General features: G+C 43.5%; 1 protein-coding gene across 2 annotated transcripts in view; it reads left to right on the top strand.

The window, feature by feature from the left end:
- Positions 1 to 21,874, top strand: part of LOC121576915 (spondin-1) — a 157,649-nt gene that overhangs the window by 67,815 nt on the left and 67,960 nt on the right. The gene's annotated exons all lie outside the window — the stretch shown is intronic.

Genomic DNA, 21,874 nt, shown 5'->3' with positions numbered 1-21,874 from the left:
CAATGGCGGTGAGCTTTACACCACTCCAGCCGACGCTTGGCATTGCGCATGTTGATCTTAGGCTTGTCATGGAAACGCATTTCATGAAGCTCCCAACGAACAGTTCTTGTGCTGACGTTGCTTTCAGAGGCAGGAGGTAAATAACGCCCTGAAATCCTTAGATCAGAGAAAGCCTGCAGGTCCTGATCTTCTTGATCTCTGCTTTTTAAAACTGGCAGCTGATTTCATAGCTGAACCACTTACTGTTCAATCAAACCCTGGAATGTAGTGAAATTCCAAGGATCTGGAAATCAGCATTTGTCTTACCACTTTTAAAAGGGGGAGATCCAACTCTTTTAAATAATTATAGGCCAATCTCAAAGCTGTCACCCCTGGCAAAAATACTTCAAACCCTTGTTAGTGAACGGCTAAAATAGTTTTTATATACTAACTCTATTTTATCAATGTATCAATCGGCCTTCAGGAAAAAGCATAGCACAATTACTGAAGCCATGAAGGTTTTAAATGATATCACTGAAGCCCTTGACAAAAAACTGCACAGTGTCTCACTTTTTATTGATCTCTCTAAGGATTTTAATACAGTTGATCATGCTATACTGAGGCAGAGATTGTCGAGTGTAGGTCTTTCGGAGCATGCAGTTGCATGGTTTGCTAACTATCTGTCTGATAGAACTCAGTGCACTCAATTTGATGGGCTCATGTCTGTTTAATTGTCTGTCTGAAATGGTGTGCCGCAGGGCTCTGTACTTGGTCTCCTCTTATTCACATAAATAAATTAGGCAAAAATGTGCAAAATGCGGAACTTCACTTGTATGCTGATGATACTGTTATTTATTGTTGTGCCTCGTCTCTCACAAAAGCTTTCCAGAACTTGCCAACTGCTTTTTATACTGTTCAACATACCTTGTGTCCTCAATGCTGACAAAACTAAACGAATGGTGTTTTCTAAAGCAAGAAACAGACCACTGAACATTTCACCTATTACTACCTGTCAATATCTTGGAATTTTTATTGATGACAGTCTCTCTTTTTAAATTGCATATTCAACAACTTACAAAAAAAAAAGTTGGGATTTTATTTTAGGAATAGTTGGGATTTTATTTTAGGAATAAGGCCTGCTTTTCTTTTGAAACCAGAAGGAGGCTAGTACCAGCTACATTTATGCCTATACTAGACTATGGAGATATTTTATATATGAATGCTTCCGCTCAGTGTTTGAGATCAATTGACACCCTTTATCATGGAGCGTTGAGATTTCTTTTAAACTGCAAAACCCTTACGCACCATTGCACTTTATATACCAGGGTTGGCTGGCCTTCTCTAGTGAATCGTAGGCTCAGTCACTGGTATACTTTTATTTACAAAGCCATTTTGGGTTCACTACCATTTTAACTGGGCATTTTTATTCTTGAGAAATGTGGTGGGTACTCCCTTCGTTCGCAGGACTTTATCCTGCTAACTGTTCCAAATGTCCGAACTGAATTTGGTAAAACGGCTTTTATGTACTCTGCGCCGTCGGCTTGGAATGCCTTACAACATACTTTTAAACTGGAAGAACTTGTCCCGATTTGGTGTTTTTAAATCATTGATGAAGGATTTTGAGGCTGATTCCTTGACCTGTCAATGTTTTTAAATAGCTGTTTTATGATTTTGTTCTGCTCCTGTGATTTCTATGGATGTTTACTAGATTACTTGTAGTTTTTCATGTTGTCTGTCTGTAATTGTGTAATGACTTGGTGCTGCCTATCTTGGCCAGGACACTCTTGAAAAAGAGATTTCAAATCTCAATGAGCATTTCCTGGTTAAATAAAAAAATAAAGAGGCAGTTTGGAACTCTGTAGTGAGTGTTGCAACCGAGGACAGACGATTTTTACGCGCTACACGTTTCAGCACTCGGCGGTCCCGTTCTGTGAGCTTGTGTGGCCTACCACTTCGCAGCTGAGCCGTTGTTGCTCGTAGACATTTCCACTTCACAATAACAGCACTTACAGTTGACCGGGGCAGCTAGCAGGGCAGAAATTTGACAAACTGACTTGTTGGAAAGGCGGCAAACTATGACGTTGTGCCACGTTGAGTCACTGAGCTCTTCAGTAAGGCCATTCTACTGCCAATGTTTGTCTATGGAGATTGCATGGCTGTGTGCTCCATTTGATACACCTGTCAGCAACGGGTGTGGCTTGAATAGCCGAATCCACTAATTTGAAGGGGTGTCCACATACTTTTGTATATACAGTCATGGTCAAAAGTTTTGAGAATGACACAAGTATTGGTCTCCACAAAGTTTGCTGCTTCAGTGTTCTTAGATCTTTATGTCAGTAGTTACTATGTACACTGAAGTGTAATTACAAGTATTCCATAAGTGTCAAAGGCTTTCATTGACAATGACATTCAGTTTATACAAAGAGTCAATATTTGCAGTGTTGACCCTTCTTTTTCAAGACCTCTGCAATCCGCCCTGGCATGCTGTCAATTAACTTCTGGGCCACATCCTGACTGATGGCAGCCCATTCTTGCATAATCAATGCTTGGAGTTTGTCAGAAGTTGTGGGTTTTTCTTTGTCCACCCGCCTCTTGAGGATCGACCACAAGTTCTCAATGGGATTAAGGCCTGGGGAGTTTCCTGGCCATGGACCCAAAATGTTGATGTTTTGTTCCCAGAGCCACTTAGTTGCTCCATCATGCTGGAAAAGGCATTGGTCGTCACCAAACTGTTCTTGGATGGTTGGGAGAAGTTGCTCTCGGAGGATGTGTTGGTACCATTCTTTATTCATGGGTGTGTTCTTAGGCAAAATTGTGAGTGAGCCCACTCCCTTGGCTGAGAAGCAACCCCACACATGAATGGTCTCAGGATGCTTTACTGTTGGCATGACACAGGACTGATGGTAGCGCTCACCTTGTTTTCTCCGGACAAGGTGTTTTCCGGATGGCCCAAACAATCGGAAAGGGGATTCATCAGAGAAAATGACTCTACCCCAGTCCTCAGCAGTCCAATCCCTGTACCTTTGCAGAATATCAGTCTGTCCCTGATGTTTTTCCTGGAGAGAAGTGGCTTCTTTGCTGCCCTTCTTGACACCAGGCCATCCTCCAAAAGTCTTCGCCTCACTGTGCATGCAGATGCACTCACACCTGCCTGCTGCCATTCCTGAGCAAGCTCTGCACTGGTGGTGCCCCGATTCCGCAGCTGAATCAACTTTAGGAGACGGTCCTGGCGCTTGCTGGACTTTCTTGGGCACCCTGACGCCTTCTTCACAACAATTGAACCTCTCTCCTTGAAGTTCTTGATGATCCGATAAATGGTTGATTTAGGTGCAATCTTACTAGCAGCAATATCCTTGCCTCTGAAGCCCTTTTTGTGCAAAGTAATGATGACGGCACATGTTTCCTTGCAGGTAACCATGGTTGACAGAGGAAGAACAATTATTTCAAGCACCCACCCTCCTTTTAAAGCTTCCAGTCTGTTATTCTGACTCAATCATTATGACAGAGTGATCTCCAGCCTTGTCCTCGTCAACACTCTCACCTGTGTTAACGAGACAATCACTGACATGATGGCAGCTGGTCCTTTTGTGGCAGGGCTGAAATGCAGTGGAAATGTTTTTTTGGGATTAAGTTCATTTTCATGGCAAAGAGGGACTTTGCAATTCATCTGATCACTCTTCATGACATTCTGGAGTATATGCAAATTGCCATCATCAACACTGAGGCAGCAAACTTTGTGGAGACCAATATTCTCAAAACTTTTGACCACAACTGTATAGTGTATGTTCTTAATGTGTTGGACTTCACTACTTTTAACGAAGGCATAAAGATTTCTTGGATAAAGCATTACTTTAAAGGACCTAAACCTTTTGGTTTACAATACCAAATCTTATTTTCAATATGTTTGGTGGATTAAGTTTCCTTTAGCAATGTCCTTATGCAGTTGAAAAACGTCCTTAATTGTTGGTGCTTGATTACTTAATTGTTGGTCCCTTCTATACAAACATAATTTTCCCCCTCATAAGTATGTTTTATGGAATAATCTTGTCATTAAAAAAATAACAAGTGACTATTTTTAGAACATTGGTTTAGAACGGACATTTTACTTGTGGGCCAGCTTCTCATTTCAGACGGACATCTTTCTACATAAAATGTTTTTTTTTCCGAATGTATGAGCTCGCTGTCTCACTAAAGGAAAATGAAATGGTGTGTAAAGCATTACCAGATGGTGTTTTGAAACAAATTGTGGTCAATACAGATCCATCACTTCTGAATTCAACCATAGTAATTTATTTAATTTATTTATTTTTATCAATAATTAATTCATTAGAAAAGCTTTTTATGACCGTGTTGTTCCAATAGCAAAAGTGTTCAGACCCTTTCACTTTTTCCATATTTAGTTACGTTACAGCCTTATTCTAAAATGGATTAAATAAATAAAAATCCTCATCAATCTACACACAATACCCCATAATGACGAAGCAAAAACAGGTTTTTAGAAAATGTTGCTAATTTATAAAACATTTAAAACGGAAATACATTATTTACGTAAGTATTCAGACCCTTTGCTATGAGACTTGAAATTGAGTTCAGGTGCATCCTTTTTCCATTGATCATTCTTGAGATGTTTCTTTCGCCCCATGGGTCTGCCGGGCGCGGCCGGCTACGACAGAGCCTGGATTCGAACCAGGATCTCTAGTGGCACTGCGATGCAGTGCCTTAGACCACTGCCCCACTCGGGAGATGACATATTTTGGTATCCATCTGCAAGCTTCTGATGTTATTTTTGTTTTTGATAGTCCAAGATTCTTCACTAACAAAAAGTATGTGATGAATTTGATTATAAAATGCATTAAAAAACATCATATTCAATAATTGTAAAGGTAGATATAAATAATTACTTTACCACATTGAATATTATGCTCTGTAAGAATAAGAAGGTAATGAAGTCAATTGATACTCTTAAGCGTCTCAAATTTATTTGAATGTTAAAACCCTGTGTTTCTGTTTTTGTGTTTATTTGTGATGTTTTGTGTTACAAGAATCTATACTGTACCTCCTTCTTAAACATTTTAACACATTTTATTATGTATCCTTCACAATGTATGTAATTTAAAAAACAATGGCTTCCATTTACATACCATTCTAGAACTTTGAGGGTTTATGACATAGCCCCTCTAGAAATTTTATAGGATCTCTATGCTCATATCCCTCTGTCATCCATCCACTGCTGTGCCCTGGCCTGTTAACAGTCTACACCATTCATCATACCTGTCATCTGTTTGATTTGGAATGCCATCTCCTATATCATACATCAATGTAGCCATCAGAGTTCTTGTTTTTTATGTGATCCTATGTAGGCCATTCATATAATGGCTTACATACTGTAAATATGTCTACCTAAACATCCTTATCCATTGCACACCTGGGTTCACCTTGTGTTGAAGAGTACATTTCTCTAAAGATGAAGCCATAAGAGGAAGATATTTAGATTTGAAATCATAGATATGGCAGCAGGGTTAGATAATCTGTGTTTTGGCATCTGTGAGTGTCTCTCTGACAGCATGGCTGTGTCTGGGAGAGTGCGTTTGGGGTTTCTGCTATCTGGGCTATGGAGTGTTTTTCTTAGAGATCGTCAGTCTGTTCCATCTGTGGATTTTTTATTTTATTTGCTGAGTACGTAACAACGTGATCTTTATTTAGATTACTGTGATTTCTCAGTCATTGCTAATACAAAAGAGAGAGTAAAATTGCTGCACACACAGATCCAGAGGTAAACTCATGCTTAATTTGTCAAAGCTCACACAATAAATTAAAAATGTCCTGATGTTTGTGACAGTGACAAATGTTTCATGCTGTATAGGGTTAAATGCAACTACATAGCTCTAAGCCATATCAATTTCTTATATTCTGTTGAATTGAGACACTGGCTATCGGGTGTTGTAGAATGCACTTTCTTTCTCACACGATAAGGATAGATTATAGCATTCCGTGCTCATCATTTGACAATGTCCAGATATGGGGTGATTACATTTTCTAATTCTGCTACTGACCTTGGGAAATGCTACGGAAGGAGTTCAGCATTCATTTCTTGCCAGGGGAGGGACATAGTTTCTTCTAAACACTAACACGCTAGTACATAACAGTAGCATCAAGATAAGGCTGGGAAAAACATGGATTAATCTGAATATACTTAGAGACACCATAGGACAAGAGCTGGAAGTGAAGCTCAGAATGTAAATGTCCATGTTCTGAACACTTTATTACAATGTTTTGTTGGATTGTTTTGTAAATAATGAATGCAGATTTTGCTGTGAAGAGACAGAATCATTTGATCATTTGTTTTGGTACTGTCCATTTGTAGCTTGTTTTTGGACACAGGTCCAGGAATGGCTAAAGGATTGCAATATTTACCTGGAGGGAACCCTGCAGATAGCACTACTGGGTGATCTGAAAAGTCATAGTCAATCGATCAATAATATAATAATACTTTTTGCAAAAATGTTTATTTTCAATTTACAATCTGTAGAAACAATGAGAGTAGAAAGGTTCAGAACTTTTGTAAAACATCACAGTACAGTTGAAAAGTATATGGCAAATAGAAATCCAATATGGATTTTGTTAAGAGATAGATGGGAGGTGTTGAATGGAGCTGAAGGATGGGACTAATAACAACAACTAATAACAACAAGATAACTAATGTAAAGCATAATGTGTCCATAATAAGAAATAGGTTATAGGTTGAGAGCTTTTGTGAAAGAGCACAGTTAGAAAAATATGGCATATAGAAGCAAACCAGATGGACATCATGAAAATGATCAGAGGAAGTTCAGGAGTAAAAACAAACAAAATATAACTATTGTAGAATTTGACTGTGTCCATAAAATGTATATAGTAAGTATGGGCTGGAAGTAGAGGCCTAAGCGTTGTTGTTCACTAGTTTATTCCAATTGGGGAAGGGGTGGTGGGGTTGGAAAGTAATGAAGGGAAATATAATTTTAAAAAGGATATGTGTGTGTTTATGGATGTATGTATATAGCTCAGTTGGTAGAGCATGGCGCTTGCAACGGCAGGATTGTGGGTTTGTTTCCCACGGGGAGCCAGTATGAAAATGTATGCACTCACTAACTGTAAATCGCTCTGGATTAGAGCGTCTGCTAAATCACTAAAATGTAAAATGTATGTATATATACAGTGGGGAGAACAAGTATTTGATACACTGCCGATTTTGCAGGTTTTCCTACTTACAAAGCATGTAGAGGTCTGTCATTTTTATCATAGGTACACTTCAACTGTGAGAGACAGAATTTAAAACAAAAATCCAGAAAATCACATTGTATGATTTTTAGGTAATTAATTTGCATTTTATTGCATGACATAAGTATTTGATCACCTACCAACCAGTAAGAATTCCAGCTCTCACAGACCTGTTAGTTTTTCTTTAAGAATCCCTCCTGTTCTCCACTCATTACCTGTATTAACTGCACCTGTTTGAACTCGTTACCTGTATAAAAGACACCTGTCCACACACTCAATCAAACAGACTCCAACCTCTCCACAATGGCCAAGACCAGAGAGCTTTGTAAGGACACCAGGGATAAAATTGTAGACCTGCACAAGGCTGGGATGGGCTACAGGACAATAGGCAAGCAGCTTGGTGAGAAGGCAACAACTGTTGGCGCAATTATTAGAAAATGGAAGAAGTTCAAGATGACGGTCAATCACCCTCGGTCTTTGGCTCCATGCAAGATCTCACCTCGTGGGGCATCAATGATCATGAGGAAGGTGAGGGATCAGCCCAGAACTACACGACAGGACCTGGTCAATGACCTGAAGAGAGCTGGGACCACAGTCTCAAAGAAAACCATTAGTAACACATTACGCCGTCATGGATTAAAATCCTGCAGCGCACGCAAGGTCCCCCTGCTCAAGCCAGCGCATGTCCAGGCCTTCTGAAGTTTGCCAATGACCACCTGGATGATCCAGAGGAGGAATGGGAGAAGGTCATGTGGTCTGATGAGACAAAAATAGAGCTTTTTGGTGTAAACTCCACTCGCCGTGTTTGGAGGAAGAAGAAGGATGAGTACAACCCCAAGAACACAATCCCAACCTTGAAGCATGGAGTTGGAAACATCATTTTTTGGGGATGCTTTTCTGGAAAGGGGACAGGACGACTGCACCGTATTGAGGGGAGGATGGATGGGGCCATGTATCGCGAGATCTTGGCCAACAACCTCCTTCCGTCAGTAAGAGCATTGAAGATGGGTCGTGGCTGGTCTTCCAGCATGACAACGACCTGAAACACACAGCCAGGGCAACTAAGGAGTGGCTCCGTAAGAAGCATCTCAAGGTCCTGGAGTGGCCTAGCCAGTCTCCAGACCTGAACCCAATAGAAAATCTTTGGAGGGAGCTGAAAGTCCGTATTGCCCATTGACAGCCCCGAAACCTGAAGGATCTGGAGAAGGTCTGTATGGAGGAGTGGGCCAAAATCCCTGCTGCAGTGTGTGCAAACCTAGTCAAGACCTACAGGAAACGTATGATCTCTGTAATTGCAAACAAAGGTTTCTGTACCAAATATTAAGTTCTGCTTTTCTGATGTATCAAATACTTATGTCATGCAATAAAATGCAAATGAATTACTTAAAAATCATACAATGTGATTTTCTGGATTTTTGTTTTAGATTCTGTCTCTCACAGTTGAAGTGTACCTATGATAAAAAATTACAGACCTCTACATGCTTTGTAAGTAGGAAAACCTGCAAAATCGGCAGTGTATCAAATACTTGTTCTCCCCACTGTGTGTATATATATATATATATATATATGTATATATATATATATATATATATGTATATATATATATTGGCGAGGAAAAAAACATATGGGGGATTGGAAGTGATGCAGACAATTACATTGATGGAAGTTACAATCTATCTGAAATATTAAAGCTGATCTACCCCCTAAAAAAAAATATATATATAATAATAATAATAATAATAATAATAAAGAATCCGATGGTCACTCTGACAGATCTCCAGAGTTCCTCTGTGGGGATGGGAGAACCTTCCAGAAGGACAACAATCTCTGCAGCACTCCACCAATCAGCCCTTTTATGGTAGAGTGGCCAGATGGAAGCCACTCCTCAGTAAAGGGCACATGACAGCCCGCTTGGAGTTTGCCAAAAGGCACCTAAAGACTCTCAAACCGTGAGAAACAAGATTCTCTGGTCTGATGAAACCAAGATTGAACTCTTTCGCCTGAATGCCAAGCGTCACGTCTGGAGGAAACCTGGCACCATCCCTACGGTGAAGCATGGGGGTGTCAGCATCATGCTGTGGGGATGTTTTTTCAGCGGCAGGGACTGGGAGACTAGTCAGGATCGAGGGAAACATGAACGGAGCAAAATACAGAGATCCTTGATGAAAACCTGCTCCAGAGAGCTCAGGACCTCAGACTGGGGCGAAGGTTCACCTTCCAACAGGACAACGACCCTAAGCACACAGCAAAGACAACGCAGGAGTGGCTTCAGGACAAGTCTCTGAATGTCCTTGAGTGGCCCAGCCAGAGTCCGGACTTGAACCCGATCGAACATCTCTGGAGAGACCTGAAAATAGCTGTGCAGTGACGCTCCCCATCCAACCATACAGAGCTTGAGAGGATCTGCAGAGAAGATTGGGAGAAACTCCCCAAATACAGGTGTTCCAAGCTTGTAGCGTCACACCCAAGAAGACTTGAGGCTGTAATCGCTGCCAAAGGTGCTTAAACAAAGTACTGAGTAAAGGGTCTGAATACTTATGTAAATGTCATTTTTCCTTTTTATTTGATTTTTTTATTAGCAAACATTTCTAAAAATTTGTTTTTGCTTCGTCATTATATGGTATGGTAGGTTGATGAGGAAAAAACATTTTAATCAATTTTAGAATAAGGCTGTAACCTATCAAAATGTGGGAAAAGTCAAGGGGTCTGTATACTTTCTGAAGGCTATGTAGGATGGGATGGGATGTATAGGCATTATGGACAGTATATGGATAGAATATGTAGTATATCTGAAGAATACATAGGATAGAATAGTATGTGTACAGCAATAGTTGAATAGGATGGCCTTGACTAAAATACAGTATATACATATGAAATGGGTGAAACAGTATGTAAACATTAAAGTGACCAGTGTTCCATTATTAAAGTGACCATTCTATGTATATAGGGTAGCAGCCTCTAAGGTGCATGTTTGAGTAACCGGGTGGTAGCCGGCTAGTGACAGTGACTAAGTTCAGGGCAGGGTACTGGGTGGAGGCCGGCTAGTGATGGCTATTTAACACTGATGGTGGCTCGGGTGGCTGAGGTCATTTGAAGATCTTGGCCTTCCTGTGAAATCGGGTTTCTGTAGATGTCCTGGAGGGCAGGCAGTGTGTCCCCGGTGATGCGCTGGGCAGACCGCAACACTCTCTGGAGAGCCCTGCGGTTGCGGACAGTGCAGTTTCCGTAGCAGGCGGTGATACAGCCCGACAGGATGCTCTCAATGGTGCATCTGTAAAAGTTTTTGAGGGTCTTAGGGGCCAAGCCACATTTTTTCAGCCTCCCTGTAGGCTGTCTTGTCGTTGTTGGTAATCAGGCCTACCACTGTTGTGTAATCTGCAAACTTGATGATTGAGTTGGAGGCGTGCGTGGCCACGCAGTCATGGGTGAACAGGGAGTACAGGAGGGGGCAGAGAACCTACACAGACACAGCAAATTACAGGCATGAAAATGCACGTCACATTTCCAGGCTCGAAATTGCGAGTAAAGATTCCTGTGGAGTATGAGGTCTCTAATTGCATTGCTTATGGCAAAAAAAAGCAAGAAAACATAAATAATGTGCCTTGCAACGTCTGAATCCGACTCTAATTAAACATTTGGCAGCCCATCACTTTCATACAGAAGGCATTGATTATGTCCAACCTCTATATCCCCCTCACAAGGCTTGGATTAGCTCAGTCTAGAGCTGGGGCAATTTAGAGTAAATATGATCTCTGGGGAGCTCTGTCTGTCAGCCCAGCCTTTCCACCATGCCTGCTAGCCCGTCCAGTCCACACTACATGATGGGAAATATTGCCCAATACTTTTTACAGACAGTCTTAAGCTATCAGGGTTTTGGACGGCCGCCACAGGATTCTTCCCTGTGCAAATCTTCTGCTCGCTGGGCCCGTTGTTCAGGCAGGATTCAGTAGAGTAGACCGCTGCATTGTTTGACAGGCGTTCCAGTAGTTTACAGAGGAACAATTGTCTAATTTCAACCAACTGGCAATTTTCTGTTTGCCTATCAGCTTAGCTTTGCAATGTTGCATGGAGACATCAGTATTTGAAAGACAGGCCTAACCCCTCTCTTGGCTTGTGAGGCTGTTTTTACAATGGACTTCCCTGTGCATTAAAACCTGGCGTAGTCTGATAAACAATGGCTTGAAACTGAATTTTATTGAATTGTATTATTTTTAGAAGTTTCTGTACTTTATTTTTGTTATATCAAAGTTTCCTCAACTAGCAACAATTGTCACTTGAAAAATACATGTAAAAAGATAGTGCTTTGTAATCATATCCCAACCATCTGCTGTTTAATGTTTGACCTTCTCTCATGACTGTGATTTGATTTCTGACTTCACTCACCATTGTCACTTCAGAACTCTGTGATATGCTCACAAATACTTTATCTGGTTTCTACAGAACTGTGGATCTAACTAATCTTTGTACAGTCTGGCCAGTGGCTATACACATTCACTACAGCTGGTCAAACGTGTGTGTGTGTTTGTTCGTGCCCACCACCCACTTTAAATGCTTTCTCAGGGGATAAGAGAAGCTTTTCCTCCATAGATAGGATGTATCCTAAGCACCAATGTTTGACTCTGTCCAGTCTGCCAGTGTACTCTGTTCAGGTCTGGTGGACACCACTCCACCAGGGGAGAAAGTCTGGTCCAAAGGTGCACAGTTCATGGATTCCAGTAAGCCCGGGATTACAGGGGAATCTCAAACATCCAGCTGGGAATTAGCTCTGATAATATGAAAACAAAGCCCAAGATCTCTTAACAAATCTTTAATCCTGGGCATGGAGGGGAGATATGCCTCACAGCACCCACAGGTGTGCACAGGTAAACAATATTGCTGGGGTTAATCTGACTTTCTGTTTACCTGGAAGAATAATCATGTGAATATTTGATGGAAATGTTACCTTGTTGGAGATTGTTTTGTTTGTATAGTTCTGCATAGCACAAATACTTCCTATAGTAGTAGAGCAGTATGTTATCAGTGTCATACTATATAGCTCTATATACTGTATGGTTCTGGAGGTTATACGCAAACGTCATAGGCAACATGCACTAGCTATGCACATGGTCTTTATCTGGACAGAGACCTCGAAATTAGTGCACAAACATGTCAGACTATTTCATGGAGGATTCCGTTTTTGCTGTAAACAAAGTTTGAAGTTTCTCGTCAGTTATTGTCAGTCTGGAAGTTGACAAAGCACATCTATATCTTATCCTCTCACTCTCCAGACACTTCACAGATTCCATTCCATTTGACTGGAATGTCTTTCCTCCGTCTTATAAACAAATCCTAAGCGTTTCTGTCTATCTTTTTACTTTACTTGTTTTTCTGAAGGCTTCATTTCACTGATATTGTCACAGGAGGGTTGGGATGAGGGAGTGAAATCAGCGGGCATGCCAGCTTGCATAGCTGTCCTTCACTTTCATCTGTATACTCAACTGCTTCAGAGGAAATTGCTGCAAACCTATCCGAAAGCCAAACTCAGCCTTTATTGCCTGCCATATACATCCCAGTAAACGGGTGAAAACCTGAAGCATCCAGGCAGCGCTTGACAGCATCTCTTCCAATCCGCTCCAATCTTGACTTTTCTAAAGCACAGTAACATAATGCATTTCTGATTAGTAAAGCTATCTTCAAATGGAATCTCAAATGTTTGGAAGTACTTTGTCACCTCGTGGCAACATCAGTATACTACTGAAGTACCGAAAGCTCTGGAAACTTTAGCAGGAGCTGTGAACAACTAACTGTTGTGTGACTGACAGTGTGCGTTGAGGGTCAGTGTCCTAGGCTTTTGTAGGGCAGTGAAGGTTCACTTGGTGGGTTTTTGTTCTTGTTGGAAACATTCAACATGTTTCTTGGCTTGTCCCCCAGAGGGATTGTACTGAATGTCTCTGTCTCTAGTAGTAGGAGTGTTCCCATATTAAGATTCAGGCGATATGGCCCGATCCCTCCAGCTCCTAAAGTCCTCATAACACAGAGCCCTGTAAACACAATAAAGCTACATTATGCACAGAGCTTATGTAATTCATGAAGGTCCCCTCATAAATCTGTTTTCAATTAACGGGCTTTGTCCCATGGTTTTCCTATGTAAATGAACCCTTAGCTCCAAAGGCCTTTCTGACAGTAATCTACCCATAATTTGCTCTGTGAATTCCTCCCTCCTGTACCGCAGCGAGAGGCCTGAGAGCATGTACTTACACACACACACACACACACACACACACATGCACTGGTCTGAGTGACAGTCTGGACTTTCTCCCCTAAACACACTACACACACTCTCCGAGGCAGCTATTGTCCCGTGGTAGGAATGTGATAGTCCTTAAGAAAATGATTTCCAAGACCCGTCTGTGTCTGCATGTCAAACATTTCATTCCACTGCACAGTTCCCCACTGCTGCAATGTGGCCACTCTCATACTGCTCTATTATATTTATCTAAGAGTAACATTGAGGGTGAACACTGTCTATAATACAGTTCATACACATGATCATATAATTATTTGATAATAATCAGGGGGAGGAATTATAGTGTATCTGCCAAGATGTAAACCTAGAGTACATTAACCTGTAGCTATACACCTACACAAGCCTGGAGGCATTCTATTCATTTTCATAGTAAATATACTGAACTAAAATAAAAACACAACATGTAAAGTGTCCCATGTTTCATGAGCTGAAATAAGAGGCCAGAAATGTTCCTTGTACACAAGAAGCTTATTTCTTTAAAATGTTTTGCACAAATTTGTTTACATCCCTGTTAGTGAGCATTTCTCCTTTGCCAAGATAATCCATCCACCTGACAGGTGTGGCATATCAAGAAGCTGATTAAACAGCATGATCATTACACAGGTGCACCTTGTACTGGGAACAATAAAAGGCCACTCTACAATGTGCAGTTTTGTCACACAACACAATGCCACAGATGTCTCAAGATTTGAGGGAGTGTGCAATTGGCATGCTGACTGCAGGAATGTCCACCAGAGCTGTTGCCAGATAATTTAATGTTCATTTCTCTACTGTAAGCCGCCTCCAACGTCATTTTAGAGAATTTGGCAGTATGTCAAACCGGCCTCACAACTGCAGACCATGTGTAACCGCCAGCCCAGGACCTCCACATCCGGCTTCTTCAACTGCGGGATCGTCTGAGACCAGCCACCCGGACAGCTGATTAAATTGTGGGTTTGCATAACCGAAGAATTTCTGCTCAAACTGTCAGAAACCGTCTCGGGGAAGCTCATATGAGTGTTCGTTGTCCTCACCAGGGTCTTGACTTGACTGCAGTTCTGCATCGTGACTGACTTCAGTGGGAAAATGCTCACCTTTGATGGCCACAGGCACGCTGGAGAAGTGTGCTCTTCACAGATGAATCCCGGTTTCAACTGTACCGGGCAGATGGCAGACCGATGGTATACCGTTGTGTGGGCGAGCGATTTCTGATGTGAACAGAGTGCCTCATGGTGGTGGTGGGGTTATGGTATGGGCAGGCATAAGCTACGGGCAACGAACACAATTGCATTTTATCAATAGCAATTTGAATGAACAGAGATACCGTGACAAGATCCTGAAAATGGCCCAGTTCTTCTACAGTATGTCCTGCATACTCACCAGACATGTCACATATTGAACAGCGTGGTCCAGTTCCCGCCAATATCCAGAAACATCGCACAACACTGGTTGAGGCAAATGGTGGTCACACCAATTACTGAATCATTTTCTGATCCCACGCCCCTACTTATATTATTAACAGATGCCTATCTGTGTTCCCAGTCATGTAAATTCCATAGATTAGGGCCTAATTTATTTATTTCAATTGACTGATTTCCTATTTCCTATCAGTAAAAGGCACATGACGGCCCAGTTGTAGTTTGCCAAAAGGCACCTAAAGACTCTCAGACCATGAGAAACAAGATTCTCTGGTCTGATGAAACCAAGATTGAACTCTTTGGCCTGAATGCCAAGCGTCACATCCGGAAGAAACCTGGCACCATCCCTACGGTGAAGCATGGTGGTGGCAGCATCATGCTGTGGGGATGTTTTTCAGCGGCAGGGACTGGGAGACTAGTCAGGATCGAGGGAAACATGAAAGGAGCAAAGTACAGAGAGATCCTTGATGAAAACCTGCTCCAGAGCACTCAGGACCTCAGACTGGGTCGACGGTTGACCTTCCAACAGGACAACGACCCTAAGCACACAGCACAGACAACACAGGAGTGGCTTCGGGACAAGTCTCTGAATGTCCTTGAGTGGACCAGCCAGAGCCCAGACTTGAACCCGATCGAACATCTCTGGAGAGACCTGAAAATAGCTGTGCAGCAACGCTCCCCATCCAAATCAAATCAAATTGTATTTGCCACATGTGCCGAATACAACAGGTGTAGACATTACAGTGAAATGCTTACTTACAAGCCCTTAATCAATAATGCAGTTTTTTTAAAGAAAAATGTAAAATAAAATGTGTTAATTAAAGAAAAATAAAAGCAAACAACTAAAGAGCAGCAGTAAAATAAATAAAATAACAGTAGGGAGGCTATACAGGGGGGTACCGGTACAGAGTCAATGTGCGGGGGTACCGGCTAGTTGAGGTAATTGAGGTCATATGTACATGTGGGTACAGTTAAAGTGACTATGCAAAAATAATAAACAGAGTAGCAGCAGTGTAAAAGATGGGGTGGGGTGGGGGGGGTCAGTGCAAATAGTCTGGGTATTCATGATTAGCTGTTCAGGAGTCTTATGGCTTGGGGGTAGAAGCTGTTGAGAAGCCTTTTGGACCTAGACTTGGCGCTCCGGTACCGCTTGCTGTGCGGTAGCAGAGAGAACAGTCTATGACTAGGGTGTTCTTCCTCCGACACCGCCTGGTATAGAGGTCCTGGATGGCAGGAAGCTTGGCTGCAGTGATGTACTGTGCCGTATGCACTACCCTCTGTAGTGCCTTGCGGTCGGAGGCCGAGCAGTTGCCATACAGGCGGTGATGCAACCAGTCAGGATGCTCTCGATGGTGCAGCTGTATAACTTTTTGAGGATCTGAGGACCCATGCCAAATCTTTTCAGTCTCCTGAGAGGGAATAGGTTTTGTTGTGCCCTCTTCACGACTGTCTTGGTGTGTTTGGACCATGATAGTTTGTTGGTGATGTGGACACCAAGGAACTTGAAGCTCTCAACCTGTTCTACTACAGCCCCGTCGATGAGAATGGGGGCGTGCTCAGTCCTCTTTTTTCCCCTGTTGTCCACAATCATCTCCTTTGTCTTGATCACGTTGAGGGAGAGGTTGTTATCCTGGCACCACACGGCCAGGTCTCTGACCTCCTCCCTATAGGCTGTCTCATCGTTGTTGGTGATCAGGCCTACCACTGTTGTGTCGTCGGCAAACTTAATGATGGTGTTGGAGTCGTGCCTGGCCATGCAGTCATGGGTGAACAGGGAGTACAGGAGGGGACTGAGCACGCACCCCTGAGGAGCCCCCGTGTTGAGGATCAGCGTGGCAGTCATGTTGTTACCTACCCTTACCACCTGGGTGCGGCCCGTAAGGAAGTCCAGGATCCAGTTGCAGAGGGAGGTGTTTAGTCCCAGGATCCTTAGCTTAGTGATGAGCTTTGAGGGCACTATGGTGTTGAACGCTGAGCTGTAGTCAATGAATAGCATTCTCACGTAGGTGTTCCTCTTGTCCAGGTGGGAAAGGGCACTGTGGAGTGCAATAGAGATTGCATAATCTGTGGATCTGTTGGGGCGGTATGCAAATTGGAGTGGGTCTAGGGTTTCACTTCATGGCTACAGACGTGAGTGCTACGGGTCGGTAGTCATTTAGGCAGGTTATCTTAGTGTCCTTGGGCACAGGGACTATGGTGGTCTGCTTGAAACATGTTGGTATTACAGACTCAGTCAGGGACATGTTGAAAATGTCAGTGAAGACACTTGCCAGTTGGTCAGCACATGCTCAGAGTACACGTCCTGGTAATCCGTCTGGCCCTGCGGCCTTGTGAATGTTGACCTGCTTAAAAGTCTTACTCACATCGGCTACGGAGAGCGTGATCACATAGTCATCTGGAACAGCTGATACTCTCATGCATGCTTCAGTGTTGCTTGCCTCGAAGCGAGCATAGAAGTTATTTAGCCCGTCTGGTAGGCTTGTGTCACTGGGCAGTTCGCGGCTGTGCTTCCCTTTGTAGTCTGTAATAGTTTTCAAGCCCTTACACATCCGACAAGTGTCAGAGCCAGTGTAGTACGATTCAATCTTAGTCCTGTATTGACTCTTTGCCTGTTTGATGGTTCGTCGGAGGGCATAGCGGGATTTCTTATAAGCTTCCGGGTTAGAGTCCCGCTCCTTGAAAGCGGCGTTCTGATGTTGCCTGTAATCCATGGCTTCTGGTTGGGTTATGTACGTACGGCCACTGTGGGGATGACGTCATCGATGCACTTATTGATGAAGCCAGTGACTGATGTGGTGTACTCCTCAATGCTATCTGAAGAATCCCGGAACATATTCCAGTCTGTGCTAGCAAAACAGTCCTGTAGCTTAGCATCTGCGTCATCTGACCACTTTTTTTATTAACCCAGTCACTGGTGCTTCCTGCTTTACTTTTTGCTTATAAGCAGGAATCAGGAGGATAGAGTTATGGTCAGATTTGCCAAATGGAGGGCGAGAGAGAGCTTTGTATGCATCTCTGTGTGTGGAGTAAAGGTGGTCTAGAGTTATTTTTTTTCTTTCTTTGGTTGCACATTTAACATGCTGGTAGAAATGAGGTAGAATGGATTTGTTTCCCTGCATTAAAGTCCCCGGCCACTAGGAGCGCTGCCTCTGGATGAGCGTTTTCCTGTTTACTTATGGCCTTATTCATTGAGTGCAATCTTAGTTCCAGCATCGGTTTGTGGTGGTAGATAGACAGCTTCGAAAAATATAGATGAAAACTCTCTTGGTAAATAGTGTGGTCTACAGCTTATCATGAGATACTCTACCTCCAGCGAGCAAAACCTCGATACTTCCTTAGTGTTAGATTTTATGCACCAGCTGTTGTTTACAAATATACACAGACCGCCACCCCTTGTCTTACCGGAGTCAGCCGTTCTATCCTGCCAATGTAGCGTATATCCCGCCAGCTGTATGTTATCAATGTCGTCGTTCAGCCACGACTCGGTGAAACATAATATATTCGTTTATAATGTCCCGTTGGTAGGATAACCGTAATCTTAGGTCGTCCAATTTGTTTTCAAATGATTGAACATTGGCTAATAGGAATGATGGAAGAGGCAGTTTACCTGCTCGCCGTCGGATCCTTACAAGGCACCCCGACCTACGTCCACGATATCTCTGTCTCTTTCTCATGCGAATGACGTGGATTTGGGCCTTGTCGGGTGTCTGTAGGATATATTTTGCATATGACTCGTTGAAGAAAAAATCTTCGTCCAATACGAGGTGAGTAATCGCTGTCCTGATATCCAGAAGCTCTTTTTAGTCATAAGAGACGGTGGCAGAAACATTATGTACAGAATAAATTACAAATAATGCGGAAAAAACACACATAATAGTACAATTGGTTAGAGGGCTGTAAAACGGCAGCCATCTTCTCCGGCGCCACTTCTGAACTCCTTACAGAGCTTGAGAGCATCTGAAGAGAAGAATGGGAGAAATTCCCCAAATACAGGTGTGCCAAGCTTGTAGCGTCATACCCAAGAAGTCTCGAGGCTGTAATCGCTGCCAAATGTGCTTAAACAAAGTACTGAGTAAAGGGTCTGAATACTACTAATACATTTGCATAACAATCTACAGACCTGTTGTTGCTTTGTCATTATGGGCTATTGTGTGTAGATTGATGAGGGGGAAAAAACAATTTAATACATTTGAAAATAAGGGTGTAACGTACTGCTGTATTCTCTCAGCAGTAAATAACATAATTTGTTTCCTCATCCACAATGACTCAGAACTTAAGTGTATTTTCATATTGTCTTCCAAACTTTACAAGTACAAACCAGTACTGCCAAGTCTATTTTAACAATATTTCTTACTTCTGTGTTATTATGTGTTTGTCTGCCTGCTTCTATCCCTTGGCCAACCTCAGACTGTTTTGTGAAAGGGATATGTTGATGGATGTAAGGGATCGGGGGTTGGCTGGGATCTAGACAGAGTCTGACACTTCCCCGATCTACAGAGAGGGGGAGTCATCAGACTCGATCTGGTTCACCTGAGTTCTGAGCACACCTGTCAGTAATTAGTGTAGGATATAAGGTGTGCTCAGAAGTTCAGTCGGTGCGAGGTATTGTTCCATTGTGACTTGCTAAGCGTTTTGTTCCGAGAGAGAGAGAGTTTGTTGTTTTTGATTACCCGTGTATCCGACCTGTGTCTTGTTGTTTGACTCCCCGTATTGCTTAATCCTCTGCTTGTTTATCCCAGTGATTACCGTACTCTGACCCTGTGCCTGTGCCCTCGACTACGACTACGCCCGCTCCCTTGGTACCTCTGCCTGTCTCTGCCTGGCCCGGTTCTGACCACAGCCCGCCCGACTACGATTAAGCTATTCCCTTGTCTGTACTCTAATAAAGCATCGCAATTCTGCGATTGGATCTTACCACTCTGTCCGAGTATTCATTACAGAATACCTCGCCAATACCATGGATCCAGCGGAATTACAGAGGCGATGGGAGATACAGGAGAAACGGATGGATGAACTCCTGCAACTACTCAACGCTGGTGCGGCTGAAGGCACCAACCCGAGCACGGTCAGTCCTCGTCATGCACCTCCGATTTCTCTACCGACAAGGTACGACGGGGAACCTGGCAAATGTCAGGGGTTTCTACTCCAGACGTCCCTGTATATGTCGTATAATCGTACTATGTTTCCCGATGACCGTAGCAGGGTGGATTTCATGATTTCTCTGCTAACGGGAAGAGCACTGGATTGGGCTACTGCGCTTTGGGCAGCTGAGGTCCCAGAGTTGAATGCGGAAGTTCAGTTCAAAAGACTGTTCCAAGAGGTGTTCGACCACCCAGAATCTGGGCGTAGTGTGGGAGACCAACTATGCGAACTTCAGCAGGGCCGTCGCACAGTAGCCGACTACGCTTTGGAGTTCCGTACTATAGCAGCCGGTAGCGGATGGAGCGAGACTGCTTTGCTCACCGTTTTCCGAAGAGGGTTGCGCAAAGACGTACAGACTGAGTTGGCTTGTCGAGGAGATATCATTGTGCTACATGAGTTTATCAAAATAGCCATCTCTATTGATAATCTGATAGTGCAACAATAAGGTATCCACAGTCCGGGAGCCCTCGGTCACTGGTCCTACGCAATCGACAGAGCGGAGGAGAGAATCTGAGGAGGAACCTATGCAACTGGGACGGTCACCCCTACAAGATTCGGTGAGACAACAACGTCGGCAAGACGGACTATGCCTGTATTGTGGTCAGTCGGGTCATTTCGTTCGTCAATGTCCGGTACGCCCAACCCGTAACCCAGGATATCGCCTCGGAACTGCCAAACCGGTGAGTGAGACTCAAGTGTTCAACATTACATCTAAACAAATGTATGTGCCAGTTACCTTATCTGTCGGAGAGAAAGTGCGCAGGTTGGAGGGTCTTATTGATTCCGGAGCGGCTGCCAGTTTTCTGGATATGGGTCTCGCTGAGGAATTGGGAGTTCAACTTATCCCAATTCAACCTCCCCTGCAAGTCAACGCGCTAGACGGTGAGCCCATGGGCACTGGGTTCATTACGCACCGTACCGAGGTAATCAAGTTACAAGTGGGCTCCATACACCATGAGGACATCATTTTGTTCGTCATCTCCGCTCCACGGGAGCCGCTAGTTCTCGGCCACCCCTGGCTCGTCACCCATGATCCGGTCATCTCCTGGAAATCTGGCGATATCACTGCTTGGAGTGAGGTATGTAGGGCAGAGTGCCTCAATTTACCTTGCAAAACGTCTACTGTGGAGGATGCGCAGGGTGCGGTGTCTACTGTTGTTCCAACAGAATACCAGGATTACGCGCAGGTGTTCTCCAAGGAGAGGGCTACCGTATTACCACCTCATCGGGCCTGGGACTGTGCGATTGATCTGCTATCCGGGGCTACACCTCCTCGTGGAAGAATCTACCCGTTGTCACAGCCGGAACGAGAAGCGATGAGCAAGTATATTGATGAGGCGCTACAGCAAGGGGCCATTCGCCCATCTACGTCTCCCGCCGCATCCAGTTTTTTCTTCGTGAAGAAAAAGGATGGCGGACTGCGTCCTTGTATAGACTATCGAGGTTTGAACGATATTACCATAAAAAATCGTTACCCTCTTCCTTTGATCCCAGCAGCCCTCGAGCAGGTGGGGCAGGCCTCTATCTACAGTAAACTGGACCTCAGGAGTGCGTACAATCTGGTGCGCATTAGAGAAGGGGATGAATGGAAGACCGCCTTCATCACCCATCGAGGACACTATGAATATTGTGTCATGCCCTATGGACTTACCAACGCGCCCTCAGTATTCCAGGCGTTCATGAATTACATTTTCAGGGACATGATTGATCGCTTTGTGATAGTGTACATTGATGACATCCTAATCTATTCTAACTCTCTGAGTGAACATGTGTCCCATGTACGACAGGTTCTGGATCGGCTCCTACACCACTC

This window comes from Coregonus clupeaformis, chromosome 11 (assembly GCF_020615455.1).
Source record: "Coregonus clupeaformis isolate EN_2021a chromosome 11, ASM2061545v1, whole genome shotgun sequence".
In the NCBI taxonomy this organism is placed as follows: Eukaryota; Metazoa; Chordata; class Actinopteri; order Salmoniformes; family Salmonidae; genus Coregonus; species Coregonus clupeaformis.
Note: the sequence above shows the minus strand (reverse complement) of the source record. Positions and strands in the feature narration are given on the sequence as shown.